The following is a 22,615-nucleotide window of genomic DNA, read 5'->3' on the forward strand; positions in this document are numbered from 1 at the left end:
AGTGTACTCGGTCATCCAAGACGCGACCTCGTACGCGGATGCTATCAAGCTCCTCAAGGACCAGTACACGCGCCCAGTGAACGAAGTGTACGCCAGGCACCTCCTGGGGAGTCGTAAACAACAACCTGGGGAATCGACCGTGGAATACCTTCAGGCACTGTCTGTGCTTGGCCGGGCCTGTGGTTGTAAGGATGTAAAGGCCGCCGTGTACACAGAGGAACTTATCCGGGACGCTTTTGTAGCGGGCCACAGATCCAATTACACACGACAGCGACTGTTGGAGCAGAGTAACCTCGACCTCAACAAGGCCTCTGAACTCGCACTATCGTTGGATGCAGCCTACCAGGGCATGGATGCCTACTCCTCTGCACCGTGGACGCCACGGGGAATGACAGCCTGGGACACGGTAGGACCGCCTCATAGCGCCGTGCCACCCCAGCCACACCCCAACAACGGCCCAACTACCGCAGCAGTGTCCCAAGGCCAGACAGCAGTGCCCCAAGGCCAGAAATGCTACTTCTGTGGCCAGGCAAAACACCCCAGAGCGCGCTGCCCGGCGAAAAACGCAATCTGCTCGGGCTGCGGGAAGAAGGGACACTACGCTAGCGTCTGCAGGGCCAAAGCCACCCCGAACCCCAGCAGCGCCGCGTGTGGGCCATGCGGGCCGCCATTTTGGACCTCCCCGGCCGTGTGCGAATCACCGGTACAGCAGCCATTTTGGACGCCTCCAGCCACATGGGGATCATGGACGCCGCCATCTTGGACGACAGCCGGGACGCAGCAGGCCCCCGACACCGCCTCATCTGATACCCGCAGCGACACACCGACCCCTACGCTGCATCTGTTACACTGGACCAAGCGAGACCGCACCAACTGGCCAGTTCCACAATGGACATTAAGGTAAATGGTCACGATACAATCTGCCTTTTTGACTCTGGGAGCACGGAGAGCTTCATCCACCCCGACACGGTGCGGCGTTGCTCTCTCCCAGTCCTGCCTGCGCAACAGCGGATTTCTATGGCCTCCGAGTCCCAGTCGGCGGACATCGGCGGCTACTGCGTGGTGACACTCGTAGTAGACGGGACCGGGTACGATCATTTTAAACTTCTGGTCCTGCCTGACCTCTGCGCTGCCGTCCTGCTGGGGTTAGATTTTCAGTGCCACCTTAAAAGTGTTACGATGGCGTACGGTGGACCCCTACCCCCACTCACAGTCCGCAGCCAGCAGCTTCCAAATTGCCCGCCGCGCACCAGGTGCAACCTCTCCACACTCAGAGTCACCCCCCCCACCACTGTTTGCTAACCTCACCCCCGACTGTAAGCCCATCGCCACAAAGAGCAGGCGATACAGTGCCGGGGACAGGGTTTTCATTAAAACCGAAGTGGAGCGGCTCCTGAAAGAAGGGATTATTGAGGGCAGCACCAGCCCCTGGCGAGCCCAGGTTGTGGTCGTTAAGACCAGCGAGAAGCAGCGCCTGGTCATCGACTACAGCCAGACAATAAATCGCTACACCCTGCTGGACGCCTACCCACTCCCCCGTATAGCTGATATGGTCAACCAGATCGCGCAGTACCGCGTCTTCTCGACCATTGACCTGAAATCAGCGTACCACCAGCTCCCCATCCGCCCTGAGGACCGCCAGTACACTGCCTTTGAGGCAAACGGCCGCCTCTATCACTTCCTTAGGGTTCCCTTTGGCGTCACCAACGGGGTCTCCATCTTCCAAAGGGAGATGGACCGGATGGTAGATCAAAATGCGTTGCAGGCCACTTTCCCATATCTGGACAATGTGACCATCTGCGGCCGTGACTTGCAGGACCATGACGCAAACCTCGAAAAATTCCTCCGCACCGCCCAACTCCTAAACCTGACATATAACAAGGAGAAGTGCATATTCCGCACAAACCGCCTCGCCATCCTTGGCTGTGTTGTGGAACACTGAGTCATCGGCCCCGACCCCGACCGGATGCGTCCCCTTATGGAACTTCCACTGCCTCAAGGCCCTGAAGAGGTGCCTAGGGTTTTTCTCCTATTACGCCCAGTGGGTCCCCTACTATGCGGACAAGGCCCGTCCGCTGATCAAGTCCACCTCTTTTCCCTTGACGGCAGAGGCCCGCTTAGCCTTCCACCGTATCAAGGAGGACATTGCCAAAGCCACCATGCACGCAGTGGACGAATCCATCCCCTTCCAGGTGGAAAGCGACGCGTCCGACTTTGCCCTGGCCGCTACCCTCAATCAGGCGGGGAGACCCGTGGCCTTCTTTTCACGAACCCTCCAAGGCCCGGAGACCAGACACTCCGCTGTTGAGAAGGAGGCCCAGGCGATTGTGGAGGCTGTGCGTCATTGGAGGCACTACCTGGCCGGAAAACGATTTACCCTGCTCACTGACCAGCGTTCAGTTGCTTTTATGTTTAACAACAAGCAGAGGGGCAAAATCAAAAATGACAAGATCTTGAGGTGGAGAATCGAACTTTCCACCTACAACTACGAGATCTTGTACCGGCCCGGGAAGCTAAATGAACCCCCGGATGCGCTATCGCGTGGCACCTGCGCCAGCGCGCAGATCGATAGACTACGGGTCCTCCACAATGACCTCTGCCACCCGGGGGTCACCAGGTTCTTCCACCTCATCAAGGCCCGCAACCTGCCTTACTCTATTGAGGAGGTCAGGACCATGACCAGGAACTGCCAAGTCTGCGCTGAGTGCAAACCACACTTTTATAGACCAGACAGGGCCCACCTGATAAAAGCCACTCGCCCCTTCGAGCGCCTGAGCGTTGATTTTAAAGGGCCTCTCCCCTCCTCCGACCGCAATGTGTACTTCCTCAATATTATTGATGAGTACTCCCGTTTCCCGTTCGCCATCCCCTGCCCGGACATGACCAGTGCCACGGTCATTAAATGTCTGAACAACCTCTTCACCCTGTTCGGCTTCCCCAGCTATATCCATAGCGACCGGGGCTCATCGTTTATGAGCGACGAACTCCGTCAGTACCTGCTAACTAGGGGTATTGCCACAAGCAGGACCACCAGTTACAACCCCCCGGGGGAACGGACAGGTGGAAAGAGAAAATGCGACAGTTTGGAAGGCCGTCCTGCTAGCCTTAAAGTCTAGGGGCCTTCCAACCTCCCGCTGGCAGGATGTGCTCCCCGATGCGCTCCACTCTATTCGGTCACTGCTCTGCCTGCCACTAACGCCACCCCTCATGAGAAAATGTTTGTCTTCCCAAGGAAGTCCACATCAGGGACATCGCTACCGCCATGGCTGACGTCCCCAGGGCCGGTCCTACTGAGAAGACACGTGAGGACCCATAAAACGGACCCCCTGGTCGAGAGGGTCGACCTCCTCCACGCCAACCCCCAGTATGCTTACATCGCATACCCGGACGGGCGGGAGGACACAGTCTCCATAAGAGACCTTGCACCCTCGGGGACCACAGTAACCCACTACCCAATACCACCCCCCCCCCCCCACGATCCGATATCCAGCCCCAGCAGACGGCAGGCCTGGGCCCCGCGACCCGCTCGACATCTACGAGGACGACACGCCTGTGCCACAGCCTACGCTGGACTCGACGCCGGAAGCTTCACTACCCCTGCCGTCGCCACGCCGATCACAGCGGCAGACAAGACCTCCGGAGAGACTCCAATACACTAACTTTTAATACACTTCACCCCGCCGGACTCAATTTTAAACAAGGGGTGAATGTGGTAAACCACTGTTTGTATTCCTGTTTGTCCTGTTTGTATTCCACTGTGTACATGCCTGGACATGCCTCGGCTGACTCCTCCCACAGGTCCTAGTATAAAGGTGACTGTTCCCCAGCCTTTGTATCCTGGACCGGTCGACCACTCGAGGCAGACCTCCATTCTGTTGTTAATAAAAGCCTTTAGTTACTCTTCTAACTCTCAGTCTTTTATGAGTAATTGATAGCGCATCACCCCCCTCTCCTTCCCCCCTCCCCCCCTCTCTCCTCCCCCTCTCCTCCCCCCTCTCCTCCCCCCTCCCCTCCTCCTCTCCTCTCCCCCCTCCCCTCCTCTCCTCCCCCCCTCCTCCCCCCCTCCCCCCCCTCCCTCCCCCCTCCTCTCCTCCCCCTCCTCTCCTCCCCCCCCCTCCTCCCCCCCTCTCCTCCCCTCTCCTCCCCCCCCTCTCCCCCCCCTCTCCCCCCCCTCTCCCCCCCTCTTCCTCCCCCATCCCCCCCTCTCTCCCCCCTTCCCCCTCCCCCCCTCTCTCCCCCCCTCTCTCCCCCCCCCTCTCTCCCCCCCCCTCTCTCCCCCCCCTCTCTCCCCCCCCCTCTCTCCCCCCCCCTCTCTCCCCCCCCCTCTCTCCCCCCCTCTCACCCCCCCTCTCTCCCCCCCTCTCTCCCCCCCCTCTCTCCCCCCCCTCCCCCCCCCTCCCCCCCTCTCTCTCCCCCCCCTCTCTCTCCCCCCTCTCTCCCCCCCCCTCTCTCCCCCCCTCTCCCCCCCCCTCTCCCCCCCCCCTCTCCCCCCCCCTCTCTCCCCCCCTCTCCCCTTCCCCCCTCTCCCCTTCCCCCCTCCCCCTTCCCCCCCCCTTTCCCCCCCTCTCTCCCCCCCCTTCCCCCCCTCCCCCCCCTTCCCCCCCTCTCCCCCCCCTCTCCCCCCTCTCTCCCCCCCCCTCTCTCCCCCCCCCTCTCTCCCCCCCCCTCTCTCCCCCCCCCTCTCTCCCCCCCCCTCTCTCTCCCCCCCCTCTCTCCCACCCCCCCTCTCTCCCACCCCCCTCTCTCCCCCCCCTCTCCCCCCCTTTCCCCCCTCCTTCCCCCCCCCTCCTTCCCCCCCCCTCCTTCCCCCCCCTCCTTTTCCCCCCCCCTCCTTTTTCCCCCCCCTCCCCACCCCTCCTCCCCTCCTCCCCTCTCCACCACCTCTATCCCGTTCTCCCCTCCCACCTGTCTCCTCTTCCTTTCTCCTACCTCCCCTTTCCTCTACTTTGCCTCCTATCTCTCCCTGCTCCGAGGCAGGATACGTGGGACTAGCTAGATACGGCTGAAGTCTGCCCCTTGCCTCCATTAGGCCCCTTGTTCCTCGGTGCCTAAGGTTTGAAATTTGAGCATATTGGGCGCTGGTCCAGGTCCAGGTCCAGGTCCTGTCAGTGCAGACGGCTGTTCCCATTTTTTAACGGCCATTGAGGCTGTGTACGTCTTTAAGGCTGAAATTGGATTTCAACCCATTGAACAAACCCAGTTACACTTAAAACACAACAGCAGCTCAAAGGAATTGTATAGAAATAAACAAAACTGCCAATCACTGGCACGATGTTCAATTCATTGCTGAACCTACACAATAGTTAATGTACGGAATGAGTTCCAGGATGTGTGTGGGCACGTTGAGCTGAAGGTACTCACGTCCAGGTAAATAATAGGAACATTGGAATCTCTAGACGATAAAAAGACCACGGTCCATCGAGTTCGCCTTCTAGCGGCCCGGCAGTCGCATGATACAATGATAATGGAGTTGTTGACTAATCACAGCGATCAATCTCTATCAATGAGTCTACAACAGACCCAGACACGAGGTGAGGAAAACCCCCAGTGGTGGAGAGCTTTGGGAACCACAGGTCCACAGTCACCCGTTGCTCCCGAGCCCGCCACACTCCCCACACCTCCAGGGAGCCCGTTCCACAGACTGACCACTCGCTCACTGAAATATTGTTTCCACAGATTAGTGTTGAATTTACCTCCCCCCGCCCCCCCCCCCGCCAGCCCTTCAAGCGCAGGCCGCGTCCTCTATTTCTACTGATCTGAACAAGGTGAAATGTCTCGTCATGGTCGATATCTGGTTATTTTTAGAATCCTAAAAGCAGCGATCGGACCACCTCTTTAGAAAGAAAGACTTACATTTATATACAGTAGCACTTTACAGCCAATGAAGTACTTTTTGAAGTGTAGTCACTGTTGTAATGTAGGAAACGCAGCAGCCAATTTGCGCACAGCAAGCTCCCACAAACACACACCAATGTGATAATGACCAGATAATCTGCTTTTAGTGATGTTGGTTGAGGGATAAATATTGGCCAGAACACCGGGGAGAACTCCCCTGCTCTTCTTGAAATAGTGGCCGTGGGATCTTTTATGTCCCACCTGAGAGCAGGCGGGGCCTTGGTTTAACGTCTCATCCGAAAGACGGCACCTCTGACAGTGCGGGCGCTCCCTCAGTACTGCCCCTCCGACAGTGCGGCGCTCCCTCAGTGCTGCCCCTCCGACAGTGCGGCGCTCCCTCAGCGCTGCCCCTCCGACAGTGCGGCGCTCCCTCAGCGCTGCCCCTCCGACAGTGCGGCGCTCCCTCAGCGCTGCCCCTCCGACAGTGCGGCGCTCCCTCAGCGCTGCCCCTCCGACAGTGCGGCGCTCCCTCAGCGCTGCCCCTCCGACAGTGCGGCGCTCCCTCAGCGCTGCCCCTCCGACAGTGCGGCGCTCCCTCAGCGCTGCCCCTCCGACAGTGCGGCGCTCCCTCAGCGCTGCCCCTCCGACAGTGCGGCGCTCCCTCAGCGCTGCCCCTCCGACAGTGCGGCGCTCCCTCAGCGCTGCCCCTCCGACAGTGCGGCGCTCCCTCAGCGCTGCCCCTCCGACAGTGCGGCGCTCCCTCAGCACTGCACTGGAGTGTCATCTGGAATTATGTGCTCAAGTGTTTGGAGCGGGACTTGAACCCACAAACTTCCAACTGGGAGGAGAGATTTCTACCTACTCCCTTCTTCTTAGGCAGTCCCTCGGAACCGAGGATGACTTGCTTCCACATTAAAACTGAGTTCGCAGGTGACTGATGAGTCCAATGCGGGACCTACAGTCTCTGTCACAGGTTGGGCAGACGGTGGTTGAAGGGGCGGGTGGGTGGGGAGCTTGGGTTGACGTGCTCTCCTTGCGTTGCCTGCGCTTGACTTCCACTTGCTCCCGGCGAAGAGACTCGAGGTGTTCGGCGCCTTCCCGGATGCTTCTCCTCCACTTTGTGCGGTCTTGGGCCAGGGATTCCCAGGTGTCGGTGGGGATGTTACACTTTTTCAAGGAGGCTTTGAGGGTGTCCTTGAAGCTTTTCCTCTGCCCACCTGGGGCTCTCTTGCTGTGCCGGAGCTCCGAGTAGAGCGCTTGTTTTGGGAGTCTCGTATCGGGCATGCGGACAATGTGACCCGTCCATCGGAGCTGATTGAGCGTGGTCAAAGCTTCGATGCTGGGGATGTTGGCCTGAGCAAGAATACTGATGTTGGTGCACCTATCCTGCCAATCGATTTGCAGGATCTTGCGGAGGCAGCGTTGGTGGTACCTCTCCAGTGCTTTGAGGTCGACAGTAGGCACCCGAGGTATGGAAAGTGGTCCATGTACTGAGCCCCGGCTGACACTCAAGAACATGCCCAATTTGCATTATGTTCAATGAGAGGCAGACTGCAAGTTAATTCCTGAATGAAGATCCGCCCCGCTAGAGGTGGAGTGAGTGCTGACACCTCACAGTGCTGTACTAAACCAATAGATGATAAAATCCCAGGTGCAGTTCCTGCTGATCTAGCTGACCTTCGCTAGGGCAGCATCTGGGAGGAGGCTACAGTTATCCTCGGTGCTCCTGGACAAGGGGCGGGGGAAGGATTGGATCTACTTGTTAACACCTGCTGTAAAGTGTGTGTTGGGCGACAACACGACCGAGCTTGACTGGGATGCATGACAGGACCCAGTAACACGCCAACCCTCGCTACCCAGGTGAAGCATCGGCACGTGAGTGAGGTATTCCAGAGAGTCGGGGAACTGTGCCCCAGACACAGGCAGCAGCTTAAAGGGAGTTGGGGACAAGTTTGGAAAAAGACAATTAGATTCGGTTGTGCTAACTTGTAGAAATGCTGCAACTAAAGATCGCTGGTGTATTAATGCTGAACTAGGCTGTGTGCCCAGTGACTGATCCCTTTGTGTCACAAGTGCTATAATGCCGTGTGGAAAACTATTTTTGAAGTTATTTTTAGAACTTTGCCGCTTTTAGAAGAAAACAAACTTCCATACGGCTTTATCACAGTCTCCGGACAGCCCACGGTGCTTAACAACCAATTAACTATATTAGAAAGAAAGAACTTGCATTTCTCGACCTCAGGATGTCCCAAATGAAGTACTGTTGGACGTGTAGTGGCTGTTGGACGTGTAGTGACTGTTGGACGTGTAGTGGCCGTTGGACGTGTAGTGGCTGTTGGACGTGTAGTGGCTGTTGGACGTGTAGTGGCTGTTGGACGTGTAGTGGCCGTTGGACGTGTAGTGGCTGTTGGACGTGTAGTGGCCGTTGGACGTGTAGTGGCCGTTGGACGTGTAGTGGCCGTTGGACGTGTAGTGACCGTTGGACGTGTAGTGACCGTTGGACGTGTAGTGACCGTTGGACGTGTAGTGACCGCTGGACGTGTAGTGACCGTTGGACGTGTAGCCACTGTTGGACGTGTAGTCACTGTTGTAATGTATGAAACACGGCAGCCAGTATGTGCACAGCAAGATCCCGCGAACAGCAATGAGATAGTGATCAGATCATCTGTTTTCGTGATGATGTTTTGAGGGATAAATACTGGCCATGCCATTGGGGATATCTCCCCTGCTCTTCTTCGAATAGTGCCATGGGATCCTTTATGTCTACCTGAGAGAGCAGACGGGGCCTCAGCTTAATGTCTTATCCAAAAGACAGCACCTCCGACAGTGCAGCGCTCCCTCAGTACTGCACTGGGAGTGTCAGCCTGGATTTTATGCTCGTCTCTGGAGTGGGACTCGGAACCCACAACCTTATGACCCAGAGGCGAGGGTGCTACCCACTGAGCAACGGCTGACATATTCACTGTTGCTACAAACGCAGCCACTAGTCTGTGCACAGCAAGATCCCACAAGCAACAAATGAATGGTCAGTTAGTCTGTTTTTGATGGTGTTGGTTAAGGGATGAATGTTGGCCCGGTCATCAGGAGAGCGATGTCCGAACAGTGCCAGGGATCTTTAACGTCCACCTGAACCATTGGAACAGGCAGATGGAGCCTCCGTTTAACATCTCGTATGAAAGACAGCACCTCTGACAATGCAGCACCCCTCAGTACTGCGCTGAAGAGTTGGCCAGATTAGCAACTTAAGTCCTGGAGTGGGGCTTTTTTTTAAAGCGTTCCTGGGATGTGGGCATTGCTGGCAAGGCCAGCATTTATTGCCCATCCCTAATTGCCCTCGAGAAGGTGGTGGTGAGCCGCCTTCTTGAACCGCTGCAGTCCGTGTGGTGAAGGTGCTCCCACAGTGCTGTTAAGGATGGAGTTCCAGGATTTTGACCCAGCCACGATGAAGGAACGGCCGATATATTTCCAAGTCAGGGTGGTGTGTGACTTGGAGGGGAACTTGGAGGTGGTGGTGTTCCCATGCGCCTGCTGCCCTTGTCCTTCTAGGTGGAAGAGGTCGCGGGTTTGGGAGGTGCTGTCGGAGAAGCCTTGGCGAGTTGCTGCAGTGCATCTTGTAGATGGTGCACACTGCAGCCACGGTGCGCCGGTGGTGGAGGGAGTGAATGTTTAAGGTGGTGGATGGGGTGCCAATCAAGCGGGCGGCTTTGTCCTTGGGCCCACAACCTTCTGACTTGGGTGAAGGTGACGCCAACAGAGACAACATAGGCTTGAAGTTACTACCTTGCATTGAAAGAGATCACAAAAAACATTTACAGTGCAGCATATACACTAGATTTTACGGTACTTGCAATGGCATCTGTGGTGAGATAAGTATGCGACAAGCTTGCATTGCAACCAGTTGATGTGCCTGTGTGTTCTGTTACTGGTTGCTGCCAAAATAGAACAGTAGTTGCGAAATGTTTGAACGCAAGAGCTGTAGCCTTTCACGTCACGGATTGTAGCCGAGATTTCGATTCTCGTGCCAGTGATTGTTAGACACAGAGTTGGCACCCTGCTCACTGCTCATCTGACCAGCCCGGAGCAGGGAGCGCTGTCCAATACTGGCTAAAGACCACTCGAGTGGAGGAGTTTGACAGCAACAGCGACATCAAAGGTCGGTCTCTAAATGTGTGATAGTGCGGGACGAAGGCCATGGGCGGATTGGGTGCTGTTTCTTTCTGCAGAGTTGAGGCCGAGACCTTGTGGGAAGTTCGCAAGTGAAAGGGGGTGGGGTGGTCAGTTTGGATTTTCGCCACTGCCTCTGTACTTCTGCTCTGCTTTCATGAACATCTAAAGGTTCAAGTGGTCCTTGAATTGGGGCCCAAACAACAACTTGCATTTATACAGCACCTTTAAACGTAGTAAAACGTCCCAAGGTGCTTCACAGGAGCGATTATCAGACAAAATTTGACACCGAGCCACAAAGAGATATTAGGACAGGTGACCAAAAGCTTGGTCAAAGAGGTAGGTTTTAAGGAGCGTCTTAAAGGGAGGAGAGAGAGGTAGCGAGGTTTAGGGAGGGAGTTCCTGAGCTTAGGGCCTCAGCAACAGAAGGCACGGCCACTGAGGGAACTGGCCAAAAAACAAAATACTGCGGATGCTGGAAATCTGAAATAAAAATGCAAGTGCTGGGAATACTCAGCGGGTCAGGCAGCGACTGTGGAGTGAGGAACAGAGTTAATGTTTCAGGTCGATGACCTTTTATCAGAACTGGAAGATACTCGAGATGAACAGTTTTTAAGCAAGTACAGCGGCAGGGAAAGAACAAAGGGACAAGTCTGTGATAGAGTGGAGGGCAGGGTTGCTTAAATGACAAAAGGGATGATGGTGCAAGGCAAAAGGAGCTGATAATGGGACAATAAAGAAACAAAAGATGGGTCCAGAGGAGGTGTAAATGGTTACAGAATATCCAACAGAACATTGGAGCGTTGACTGAAATCTAAGGATGTTGAGCCCGGGAAGCTGTCAAGTGCCTGGTGGAACGATGAGGTGCTGTTCCTTGAGCTTTATTGGAATAGTGTAGGAGGCCGAGGACAGAGAGAGCAGAGTGGGATAGAGAATTAAATTGGCAGGCAACCAGAAGCTCAGGGTCAAGCTTGCGATCACCCAAGCGGCACGAATTAACCCTTTCATGGCAGTCATCAAAGAATAAATTCGGACAACAAAATCCTGAACAAACATAAGAACATAAGAAATAGGAGCAGGAGTAGGCCATTCGGCCCCTCGAGCCTGCTCCGCCATTCAATGAGATCATGGCTGATCTTCTGCCCCAACTCCATTCACCGGCCCTATCGCCATATCCCTTGGTGCCCTTACTAGTCAGAAATCTATCGACTTCTGTTTTGAATATACCCAATGACTGAGCCTCCACAGCCCTCTGGGGTAGAGAATTCCAAAGATTCACCACTCTGTGAAGAAATTTCTTCTCATCTCAGTCCTGAATGGCCTACCCTTTATCTTGAGGCTGTGGCCCCTGGTTCTAGACTCCCCAGCCAAGGGAAACATTCTCCCAGCATCCACCCTATCAAGCCCTGTAATAATTTTGTATGCATCAATGAGATCCCCTCTCATTCTTCTGAATGCAAGAGAATACAGGCCTAGTTTACTCAATCTCTTCTCATACGACAGTCCCGCCATCTCAGGAATCAATGTCGTGAACCTTCGTTGCACTCCCTCTATGGCAAGTATATCCTTCCTTAGGTAAGGAGACCAAAATTGTACACAGTACTCCAGGTGTGGTCTCACCAAGGCCCTATATAATTGCAGTAAGACTTCTTTACACCTGTACTCAAATCCTCTTGTAATGAAGGCCAGCATACCATTTGCCTTCCTAATGGCTTGCTGCACCTGCACATTCACTTTCAGTGACTCATGTACAAGGACACCCAGGTCCCTTTGAGCATCTGCATTCCCCAATCTTTCACCATTTAGGAAATACTCTGCCTTTCTGTTTTTTCTACCAAAGTGGATAACTTCACATTTATCCACATTATATTCCATCTGCCATGTTCTTGCCCACTCACTGAGCCTGTCAAGATCCCCTTGAAGCCTCTTCACATCCTCTTCACAACTGACACTGCCACCTAGCTTTGTATCATCAGCAAATTTGGAAATGTTACATTTAGTCCCCTCATCCAAATCATTGATATAGATTGTGAATAGCTGGGGCCCAAGCACTGATCCTTGCGGTACCCCACTAGTCACAGCCTGCCATCCTGAAAAATACCCGTTTATCCCTACTTTTTGTTTTCTGTCTGTTAACCAATTCTCAATCCATGCTAGTATATTACCCCCAATTCCATGTGCCCTAATTCTGTTCACCAACCTCTTGTGTGGGAACTTATCGAAGGCCTTCTGAAAATCCAGATACACATCTACCGGTTCCCCTTTGTCTACTCCACTAGTTACATCCTCAAAGAACACCAACAGGTTTGTCAAACAGGATTTCCCTTTCATAAATCCATGTTGACTCTGCCCAATCTTATTAGTTTCTAAGTGCCCAGTTATTGCATCCTTTATAATAGATTCCAGCATTTTCCCAACTACTGATGTGAGGCTAACAGGCCTATAGTTCCCTGTTTTCTCTCTCCCTCCTTTCTTAAATAGCGGGGTTACATTTGCTATCCTCCAATCTGCAGGAACCGTTCCAGAACAATTGTTTATTAACCTTTGAATCATGGTCAACAGCACTTAAACATTGAGTAAATAAATAATATTCACCTTGCGCACGGATTGCAGTCTCTGAGATAGTTTACTGTAGTTCTTTGCCAACAAAGGCTCTCACGCAAGTCTAGTCAAGGCAGGGCATGCTTATGTCTCCCTTAACAAGCCATTTACTAGCTTATTCCAGATCAGAACTCGCTGCGTTTATTAAAAAAAAAAAAAAAAATGTTTCCTCATCTCCCCCTCTGGTTCTTTTGCCAATCACCTTAAATCTCTGTCCTCTGGTTACCCACCTTCCTGCCACTGGAAACAGTACCTTATTTACTCTATTAAAACCGTTCATGATTTTGAACACCTCGATCAAATCTCCTCTCCACCTTCTCTGCTCTAAGGAGAACAACCCCAGCTTCTCCAGTCTCCCCACATGACTGAATTAGTAGTGGAAACTCTGGTAAATGTGTCAATCATGCATGCATACATACATGACAATCACAGACTAAAGACTAAATAATGCCAATACATTCCGATAAATAAGTAACGTAACCAATATAATTCTATAAACAAGGACTGGTGCAGTTAATATACTCCACTCCGGAGTTTGTGTATCTGAATGGAGACCGAATCCAGATATACTGTCGGCTATTAAATGAAAAGGCCAGTTCTCCAGGGTGAACTCTCATATTCCGAAACACATTAAAGAAAGACTTGCATTTCTATAGCACCATTGATGACTACCGGACGTCCCAAAGCGCTTTACAGCCAATGAAGTACATTGGAAGTGTAGTCACTGTTGTAACATAAGAAACGCGGCAGCCAATTTGCGCACAGCAAGCTCCCACAAACAGCAATGTGATAATAATCAGATAATCTGTTTTAGTGATGTTGATTGAAGGATAAATATGGGCCCCAGGACACCGGGGAGAACTCCCCTGCTCTTCTTTGAAATAGTGCCGTGGGATCTTTTACATCCACCTGAGAGAGCAGACGGAGCCTCGGTTTAACGTCTCATCCAAAAGACGGCACCTCCGACAGTGCAGCACTCCCTCAGTACTGACCCTCCGACAGTGCGGCGCTCCCTCAGTACTGCCCCTCCGACAGTGCGGCGCTCCCTCAGTACTGCCCCTCCGACAGTGCAGCACTCCCTCAGTACTGCCCCTCCGACAGTACGGCGCTCCCTCAGTACTGCCCCTCCGACAGTGCAGCACTCCCTCAGTACTGCCCCTCCGACAGTGCAGCGCTCCCTCAGTACTGCCCCTCCGACAGTGTGGCGCTCCCTCAGTACTGCCCCTCTGACAAGTGCGGCGCTCCCTCAGTACTGCCCCTCTGACAAGTGCGGCGCTCCCTCAGTACTGCCCCTCCGACAGTGCAGCGCTCCCTCAGTACTGCCCTTCCGACAGTGCAGCGCTCCCTCAGTACTGCCCCTCCGACAGTGCAGCACTCCCTCAGTACTGCCCCTCCGACAGTGCGGCGCTCCCTCAGTACTGCCCCTCCGACAGTACGGCGCTCCCTCAGTACTGCCCCTCCGACAGTGCGGCGCTCCCTCGGTACTGCCCCTCTGACACTGTGGCGCTCCCTCAGCACTGCACTGGGAGTGTCAACCTAGATTTTTGTGCTCACGTCCCTGGAGTGGGACTTGAACTCGCAACTTTCTGACTCCGAGGTGAGAGCCTTGCCCACTGAGTCATGGCTACATCCATGGTAGTGAAACACTGTGCTCCCGTCTGACTAGTTAAGTTTTGATTCACGTTGGCTGGTGTGACAAGGGGACATGGCGATTCAATTGTCTCTAGTCGACTGTAATTCTCCACTTGGAGTTCTGCTCTTAAACCATGGCCTTAGTTTTTTTAATTCTTTGATGGGATGTGGGCATCACTGGCTGGCTAGGCCTGCATTTAGTGCCCATTCCTAATTGCCCTTGAGAAGATGGTGGTGAGCCGCCTTCTTGAACCGCTGCAGTCCATATGGTGTAGGTACACCCACAATGCTGTTAGGAAGGGAGTTCCAGGATTTTGGCCCAGCGACAGTGAAGGAACGGCGATACAGGTCCAAGTCAGGATGGTGTGTGGCTTGGAGGGGAACTTGTAGGTGGTGATGTTCCCATGCGTCTGCTGCCCTTGTCCTTCTAAGTGGTAGAGGTTGCGGGTTTGGAAGGTGCTGTTGAAGGAGCTTTGGCAAGTTGCTGCAGTGCATCTTGTAGATGGTACACACTGCAGCCACGGTGCGCCGGTGGTGGAGGGAGTGAATGTTGAAGGTGGTGGATGGGGTGCCAATCAAGCGGGCTGCTTTATCCTGAATGGTGTCGAGATTCTTGAGTGTTGTTGGAGCTGCACTCATCCAGGCAAGTGGAGAGTATTCCATCACACTCCTGACTTGTGCCTTGTAGATGGTGGAAAGGCTTTGGGGAGTCAGGAGGTGAGACACTCGCTGCAGAATTCCCAGCCTCTGGCCTGCTCTTGTTGCCACAGTATTTATATGGCTGGTCCAGTTCAGTTTCTGATCAATGGTAACCCCCAGGATGTTGATAGTGGGGGATTCAGCGATGGTAATGCCATTGAATGTCAAGGGGAGATGGTTAGTGTAATGTATATACCTTTAAGGGGGGAACTATGTTTTACAGCTCATGTATACTGCAGTACCGGCAGTGACCACACCTGTATATAGCACTGAGTAGTAATCTGTACAGATCAGTTGCAGTGTGAGCCACGTTGAGTAAACACCTGTTGTACCGTTCTCCACAGTCTGTGTCTTATTATACACGGACGCATCATTGGCGACACGGACGCATCATTGGCGACGAGGCAGGTTCGAACCTACCTGCAACTCTGCATCACCTCCTGGGGATTCGTTCCTGGAGATCAGTGGATTGGAGGTCAAGGCCAGAGACTCGGGCGTCGACCACGGGCAACCGCCCAGTCATCCAGCAGAGACTCGAGAATTTCGGGGGAGGCTGTCGAGAGCCAGGCTTGGCTTTCCAGTCGAGGTGGTCCAGCGAAACGGGCTGGCAACAGGTAGTGCGCAGAACCTTCCCGGACAGCGGCGGGCTAGAGCCCGACCGAGCGGCACAGCAAAGGGCCGAGCAGCGTCGACGGGGGAGAGAGAGGGAGGGCAGAGCGCACAGGGCGCAGCCGGTGTTCAGGGGCCGAGCAGCGTCGGAGAGAGGGAGAGAGAGACGCGCAGAAACCCGCGAGGCGCCGCCATTGCCACGAGGACCGGCGTTGGCAGCAGCGCAGGAGAAGCGCGCGAAACCTACAGGGCGCTGCCATTGCCACGAGAACCGCCGGGAGCGGCGTTGGCAGCAGCGGGGGGGGAAGGAAAGCAAGGGAGATGCCATTTTAAGCCATTGGGAGACGCCATTTTAAACCACACCCAAAATGCCGAAGAGTGGCAGTATCACCGCATTTGACAATGAAGTCGAAGATTGGACTACATATGTCGAACGAATAGAGGTGTACTGCAAGGCAAATGAGGTGTCAGATGACAAGAAAGCGTCGGTATTGTTAAATTTAATGGGTGCAAAGACGTATGGTTTATTACGAAATCTAGTAACCCCAACGAAGCCAATGGAAAAGAGTTTTGAAGACATAGTAACGATACTAAATGAACATTTAAACCCCACACCGCTGCTGATAACAGAAAGATTCAAGTTTCACAAACGGAACCAGCATAAGGATGAAAGCAATGCTGATTATTTAACAGAACTGCGCAAACTATCGAAACACTGCCAGTTTGGAGCGGGACTGGCAGATACCTTGAGGGACAAGTTTGTGTGTGGGCTTCAAAGTGAAGGAACCCAGAAATGGCTTTTATCTGAAAAGGACCTTACGCTGGAAAAGGCTTTCCGCATTGCGGTATCATATGAAGCAGCAGCACGGGGCGCTGCAGAGATACAACAGAGACCGCAAGAATATGGCACAAACGAAATGTCATATGGAACAGAGAAGTGCTATCGCTGCGGCAGAACAACACACGACCAGAATGATTGCTGGTTCAAAGACAAAGTGTGCAGACAGTGTGGAAAAGTAGGACACATAGCACGAGTCTGCAGGTCGGGAAAGAAAACCAGCAATAAGAAACCTACCAAAGGAAAGTACAAGAAGGTACATAAGATGACGGAGAATAGTTCAGACGAACAAAAGAGTGATAACGACTCCGAAAGCAGGGAACTGAGTTGTCTGAAACTACATAACGTGATCACAACGGAGGATCACCGAACCATTTGGGTCACTCTCAAGTTAGCAGGAGTCCAGGTAAAGATGGAACAGGATCAGCCCTAACAGTCATAAACCGACGGGACTACAAAAATTATTTTGAGAGACACAAAAATTATTTTGAAGACGTACACGGGGCAAAAAGTCTACCCCAAAGGAAAAATAAGGGTGACCGTTATATATAACGGTAAGGAAACACCAAAACTAGACCTGTATGTATTGCAAGATGGAGGACCACCATTACTGGGACGTGAATGAATCCGGAAAATACAACTGGATTGGCATTCCATACAGGCACTGACTGTGGCTGACAAAAAGGATAACGACGTCACACCTGGGCGACTGTCAAAGATCCTAACTGACGCGAAAGAAATGTTCCAGCAAGGACTCAGAACACTAAAAGGCATGACAGCGACGGTTAAAATTGAAGAAAACGCAAGCCCAAAATTTTTTAAGGCCAGACCGGTACCTTATGCGATCTGCCCAGCCATCGAAGCAGAGCTGGAGAGTCTGGAACGTTCAGGTGTACTGTCCAAGGTAGACTGGAGCGAGTGGGCTACACCCATCGCCCCTGTGATGAAAAAGTCGTTGAGCAGCACGCCTGGGGAACCAAGGAAGGTTCGCATCTGTGGGGACTTTAAGGTAACAGTGAACCCGGTCCTTCACACCGTACAATATCCACTTCCACGGGTTGAAGATATTTTCGCCTCGCTATCTGGAGGGAAACGCTTCACTAAGATTGATCTGGCCCAGGCGTATCTGCAAATGGAGGTAGAAGAAGCATCAAAAAAATACCTCGCAATCAACGCCCATAAAGGTCTCTACCAATACAACCGGCTGGTATTCGGGGTAGCATCAGCTCCGGCTATTTGGCAGAGGGCAATGGAACAAGTCCTGCAAGGGATCCCAGGGACCCAGTGTTATTTGGACGACATCCTGGTCACGGGCGAAAATGACAGTGATCACTTTGCCAACCTGGAGCAGGTGCTCACTAGATTGCAGGAATATGGGCTCCAAGCTAACCGCCCCAAATGCGAGTTTTTTAGAAAACAGATCTCATATTGTGGCCATGTTATCGATAAAGAGGGGTTACATAAGTCCCCAGAGAAGATTGAGGCAGTAGTCAAGGCTCCAGCACCGGAAAATGTGTCACAACTGAGGTCGTTCCTCGGGCTGGTAAACTACTACCATAAGTTCTTGCCAAATTTGTCTACAATACTACACCCACTGAACACCCTACTGCAAACTAGGGTGCCATGGAAGTGGAGTGACGAATGTAGACGAGCTTTCCAGAAGAGCAAAACACTAATCACATCGAAAGAGGTATTGGCCCATTACAACCCGGCATTACCAATTCGGTTGGCATGTGATGCGTCACCCTACGGCATTGGAGCGGTGCTGTCGCACAAATTCTCGGACGGCTCAGAGAGGCCAATAGCCTTTGCGTCACGATCACTAACCTCAGCCGAGCGTTACTACGCCCAGATTGACAGGGAGGCCCTCAGCTTAGTGTGGGGAGTGAAAAAGTTCAATCACTATCTGCACGGGCAGAAATTCACCTTGCTGACTGACCACCAGCCTCTTGTCTCCATTTTTAATCCGAAGAAGGGCGTTCCGATGATGACTGCGCAACGACTACAAAGATGGTCACTTTTTCTAGGGGCGCACCACTATGAGATTGAATATAAGGGCACGAAACAGCATGGAAATGCTGATGGGCTATCACGCCTGCCACTGCCTACTGCGGAGGAAGCACCAGCAGTGGATCCTGTCGAAATATTCCATTCGACTATAGTTGAATACCTACCGGTAACTAATGCTTGTATCGAAAAGGAAACCCGAAATGACCCGACACTGTCTCGGGTATATGATTTGACGGTGAAGGGATGGCCAGCACATGGCGACTCACTGTTGCCAGCATTCTCGACAAGGAGAGAACAGCTGTCAGTGTGCTGGGGGACGTTGATGTGTGGATCCCGAGTGGTAATTCCACCCAAGTTAAGGGATAGAGTGCTCAATGAGCTTCATGAGGGTAATCTGGGAGGGGTAAAAATGAAAAGCCTAGCTAGGGCTTATGTGTGGTGGCCGGGAATCGATAAACAAATCGAGGACCTGACTAAGAGCTGCTCAGGATGCCAGAAAGTCCAAAATGCACCACCACATGCCCCTCTACACCCATGGGAGTGGCCCTCATCTCCATGGCAACGGGTGCATATTGATTTTGCTGGTCCATTCATGGACTCAATGTTTTTAATAGCCGTGGATGCGCACTCGAAATGGCCTGAGGTCATCAAAATGTCCTCCACCACCACGGAGAAAACTATTGCAGTCCTACGGACCATTTTTGCCAGGAATGGCTTGCCAGAACAGATTTGCTCCGACAACGGACCACAGTTTGTGTCCGAAGAGTTCCGGAGGTTCTTGAAAAAGAATGGGGTAAGGCATTACACATCCGCCCCGTATCATCCAGCCACAAATGGATTGGCTAAGAGGTTCGTACAAACCTTTAAGAAGGCAATAAAGGCTATGTACAATGACAACATTCCGCTGCAGCACAAGGTGGACAATTTCCTGTTCGCCTACCGGAATGCGACACATGCAGTCACCAACCAGGCCCCAGCCATGATGTTCTTTAACTGAAGGTTAAGATCTCGCCTGGATTTGCTCAGACCAAACGTACGAAGAGATGTTGAGAGTAAGCAATTCCAGCACATCCATGAGAAGCCAACAAGGAGCTTCAATGTAGGGCAACCAGTCTTGGCCCGCGACTACCGAACAGAAAAATGGCAGCCAGGAACGATATGCACACGGCAGGGCCCACTAATGTACACAGTGGATGTTGGGGAGAGCATCGTGAGACGCCATGCTGACCAGATCCTAGAGTCACAGGAACAAGTCAACCCCATGCCTTGCCCATATGTACCTGGTGATGAACCCGATGTACAGGTCGCATCTACCCCAGAAACAGTAGCATCGGAAGCTGATGAACCAACCGACGACAGGGGGCCAGAATCGCCTCCGCACCAAGAGCAAGACACTCGGGAAAGGCGCTATCCAGAAAGGATCAGGAAGCCTCCCCAAAGACTGAATATATAAATAGACTATTTTCAGCTGATGTTGCATGTTAAAAGTGTTAATTGTAATTAGTTTGGTATTTAATTGTTAAATGAGTGTTATGGTACTGTTAATCTAAAAGGGGAGGAATTGTAATGTATATACCTTTAAGGGGGGAACTATGTTTTACAGCTCATGTATACTGCAGTACCGGCAGTGACCACACCTGTATATAGCACTGAGTAGTAATCTGTACAGTTCAGTTGCAGTGTGAGCCACGTTGAGTAAACACCTGTTGTACTGTCCTCCGCAGTCTGTGTCTTATTATACACGGACGCAACAGTTAGAGTCTCGCTTGTTGGAGATAGTCATTGCCTGGCACTTGTGTGGTCCGAATGTTACTTGCCACTTGTGTGAATTCCTACTCCTAGTAGGTGTGACCCACCTTCTAGCTCAGCCCAATACATTCAGTGTCAAAAGGGTGATCTTCTTGGCCTTGTGATTGGGAGCCTGAGTGCCTCACTATATCCCTCTCTTTGTTTGCCCTGCTATCTGTCCGGTTGTGCATGATCCCCCTCTGCCACCTGCTGTCTAAAGGAACCTGTGGGGTGGACAGCGCCAGAGACCCGGGTTCGAATCCGGCCTCGGGCGACTGTCTGTGTGGAGTTTGCACATTCTCCCCGTGTTTGCGTGGGTTTTCTCCGGGTGCTCCGGTTTCCTCCCACAGTCCAAAGATGTGCGGGTTAGGTTGATTGGCTATGATAAATTGACCCTTAGTGTTAGGGGGATTCAATACGTGGGGTTACAGGGATAGGGTGGGATATGTGTTGGTGTAGGAGTTACGGGGATCAGGTGGGATATGTGTCGGTGCAGGCTCGATGGGCCGAAATGGCCTCTATCTGCACTGTGGGGTTTCTGTGATTCTGTGATTCTGTGAAATGGAATATATCTCTTCCGGTGAGCTTTGTTTCTCTGATTTAAAGCAATTGTTATGGTGAGTACTGGTCGCCCAAAAGCCTTGGGCTTTCCATGATGATATAATTGGAGGCTACTTCCTCAATATCGAGACTGATCTTGCCCTGTATCTCAGTTAGCAGGTTATTGCAAAACACTTGGGCAATGTTTACATCATCCGTCGGTTGGCATATTCTGTAGACTTGTGCACGCATGTATCGAGATTAAATCAATTTTGCTGTAATCCTGTTTGAAAAAGAGCAGGAAGTTCTCCTGGTGTCCTGGGTAATGTATGGGTAGGTCACATTGTCCGCATGCCCGATATGAGACTCCCAAAACAAGTGCTCTACTCGGAACTCCGACACGGCAAGAGAGCCCCAGGTGGGCAGAGGAAACGCTTCAAGGACACCCTCAAAGCCTCCTTGGAAAAAGTGTAACATCCCCACCGACACCTGGGAATCCCTGGCCCAAGACCACACAAAGTGGAGGAGAAGCATCCGGGAAGGCGGCGAACACCTCGAGTCTTTTCGCCGGGAGCAAGCGGAAGCCAAGCGCAAGGAGCGCACGTCAACCCGAGCACCCCACCCACCCGCCCCTTCAACCACCGTCTGCCCCACCTGTGACAGAGACTAGGTCCCGCATTGGACTCATCAGTCACCTGAGAACTCATTTTTAGTGTGGAAGCAAGTCATCCTCGGTTCAGGGGGACTGCCTAAGAAGAAGAAGGGCCCTCAAACAACATCACGTCCAAAAACATCTATCTCGCTGCTGTTTGTGAGAACTTACTGTGCATAAAGTGGATGATATGTTTGCCAACAAAGCATTGCAAAGTTTCTTGGCTGTGAAGCAGTTTGGGATGTCTTGAGAATGTGAAAGGCCTGAGATACTGACATATCTTTATTTATTAAGTTGCATATATTCCAAGCTGTTGATTCCAACAGATCTTGGGTGTTGTGATTTAGTGCCCGTTCACTAATGAACCAGCACTGTCCTTAGAAACCTACCAAACAATTCAAAGAGGACATCCCAGCAGGTCAACAATAGGCTGCACTGTGGAACCAAGGCAGTGCCAAGTGTTCCACAACAATCCTCTTGCTTTAGACAGACTGAGCAGAAACACCCATTCTAAACCCTGCGATGGGTCGCAGTCTAAGAGTGTCAGGAGTAACAAAGTACAAAGGTCGCGCATCATCTCAACTTTGGAACTTGTATTTAAAGTGGGCGGTTGTTGCGTGAAGAGTCGTGGATTTTATCTGATCCACGTTGCTTCCTTCTTTATATCTTCCGCTGATAAGTAGATTAAAAATTTGCCAGCTCAGAGCGTTTGTGTAAACCTCCACGTCTCCCTCCCCCGAGGAGTCCCGATGTTTGTGGTCTTGGGTGGGGGAGCGGGGAGAGGGCATGAGGATTGCTCAGGCGATATTGGGGTGTGCCTGGCCGGCCTCCCATCTTTCACCCTCCAGAACTTAACCTTATCCAAAACTCTGCCGCCCCGTGTCCTAACTCACACCGAGTCCCGTTCACCCATCACCCCCTGTGCTCACTGACCTACACTGGCTCCCGGCTAAGCAACGCCTCGATTTTAACATTCTCATCCTTGTTTTCAAATACCTCCATGGCCTCGCCCCTCCCTATCGCTGTAATCAAATTCAGTCCCCCGCACCCCCCCCCCCCCCCCAGATCTCTGTGTTCCTCCAATTCTGGCCTCTTGTGCATCCCCGATTTTAATCGCTCCACCATTGGTGGCCGTGCCTTCAATTGCCAAAGCCCTAAGCTCTGGAATTCCCTCCCTAATCCTCTCCGCCTCTCTACCTCTCTTTCCTCCTTTAAGACGCTCTCTAAAACCTACCTCTTTGACCAAG

At 52.6% G+C, this 22,615-nt stretch overlaps 1 protein-coding gene across 3 annotated transcripts in view; it reads left to right on the forward strand.

Moving 5' to 3' along the window:
* nlrx1 (NLR family member X1) overlaps positions 1-22,615 on the forward strand; it is a 50,515-nt gene that overhangs the window by 7,152 nt on the left and 20,748 nt on the right. The window contains exon 1 of one of the 3 annotated variants that reach the window (XM_085967735.1): positions 9,792-9,988. The exons of the other annotated variants lie outside the window; for them this stretch is intronic. The gene's annotated coding sequence lies outside the window, so the exon portion shown is untranslated. Of the gene's footprint in view, positions 1-9,791; positions 9,989-22,615 lie in introns of those variants that run through there. 3 annotated transcript variants of the gene reach the window in all.

The sequence above is a fragment of the Somniosus microcephalus genome, chromosome 26 (assembly GCF_052327205.1).
Source record: "Somniosus microcephalus isolate GS21.2 chromosome 26, FLI_Smic_1.0, whole genome shotgun sequence".
Classification (NCBI taxonomy): Eukaryota; Metazoa; Chordata; class Chondrichthyes; order Squaliformes; family Somniosidae; genus Somniosus; species Somniosus microcephalus.